At 36.3% G+C, this 1,417-nt stretch overlaps 1 non-coding gene across 1 annotated transcript; it reads right to left on the bottom strand.

Moving 5' to 3' along the window:
* Positions 1 to 662: 662 nt before the first annotated feature.
* On the bottom strand, positions 663 to 768 carry LOC122003236. Its single transcript, XR_006117888.1, has one exon. It is a non-coding gene; the product is annotated as a small nucleolar RNA R71 (small nucleolar RNA).
* Between the last annotated feature and the right edge of the window lie 649 nt (positions 769 to 1,417).

The following is a 1,417-nucleotide window of genomic DNA, read 5'->3' as shown; positions in this document are numbered from 1 at the left end:
CATTTGTTTTCCTTTCATATTGCATAGTTGTAACTAATCATTAGATTTCTATTTTTACTTTCTTGTATAACTTTTACTTCTTGTTAATTATTTTTGTACAAATTCAATTCTGCATTTTTGATTCTTTTATTTTTCTTTTTCTATTGAATTGTCATTTGCTATCTTGTTCTCGTGTATGCGAAGATCTAACTTTGCAGGGGAATTCTTTCCTTTTGACCCTGAGATTGACAGAACTTTCCATAAAAGAAGAATTCTGCAAAGGCAAATTGAAGAACAGGAACATTTGAACATGGCGAATAGACCACTCAAGGATTATGCAGCACCTTATGCAAGAGGTTTTCGATCCAGTATTTCAAGACCTTCAATGGAAGCTAATAACTTTGAGATCAAACCCGCAATTATATCTATAGTGCAGCAGAACCAATTTGGTGGAGGACCTCATGAAGACCCCAATCAACACTTTTAGGTTTTTTATGAAATATGTGGTACCATGAAAATGAATGGAGTTCTTTCAAAAGCAGTTAGATTTTTATTATTTGGGTTTTCTTTAAGAGATAGGGCAAAGCAATGGCTGAATTCTTTGGCCCCTAATAGCATCACCACTTGGGAGCAGTGTGAGCAACAGTTTCTTGATAAATTCTATCCACCAAGCAAAACAGCTCATATGAGGAATTTAATTGCAAGCTTCAAGCAAACTGACTCAGAATCTCTTTTTGAAGCATGGGATAGATATAATAGTATGCTCAGACAATGCCCACATCATGGGTTGGAAAGATGGTTAGTGTTGCACACTTTTTATAATGGTATCAACTATCATACCAAAGTGTCCCTTGATTCAGCTGCTGGAGGGGCACTTATGAACAAAAGTTTAGATGAAGCTGAAGAAATTATTGACAGTGTAGCACAAAATCATCATCAATGGGCAAATGAAAGAAGTGGTGGCTATTCTTCTGTAAACCCAACAATTAAAGCATCAGGGAAGTTTGATGCAGATGCGGTCACTCTTTTGTCTGCAAAATTGGACGCTCTTACAAAGAAATTTGAGAATATGGGGACTAGTGCTAATATGGCCAATGCTATTAGTACATCTTGTGAAGCATGTGGGAGTTCAGAGCACTCAAATGACTCATGTCCATTGGGAGCTATCACTGCACAAATCAATCAATTGGAACAATATGATGCAATCATGAGTTACAATCAAAGGCAGAACAACTCATACTCAAATACTTATAACCCTGGATGGAAGAGTCATCCCAATTTTTCTTACAGAAATAATCAAGATCAAGGACCATCTATGGGGGCAAGACCAAATTTTCAAGCTGGGCAACAAAATTTTCAACATCTATCTTCTCAAGGCTTACCAAAGTCAAATATTGAAAAGATGCTTGAAGAAATTATCTCAGGTCAGAATGAAATG

The sequence above is a fragment of the Zingiber officinale genome, chromosome 7A, assembly GCF_018446385.1.
Source record: "Zingiber officinale cultivar Zhangliang chromosome 7A, Zo_v1.1, whole genome shotgun sequence".
Lineage (NCBI taxonomy): Eukaryota > Viridiplantae > Streptophyta > Magnoliopsida > Zingiberales > Zingiberaceae > Zingiber > Zingiber officinale.
This window is presented reverse-complemented; position numbering and strand designations above follow the sequence as displayed.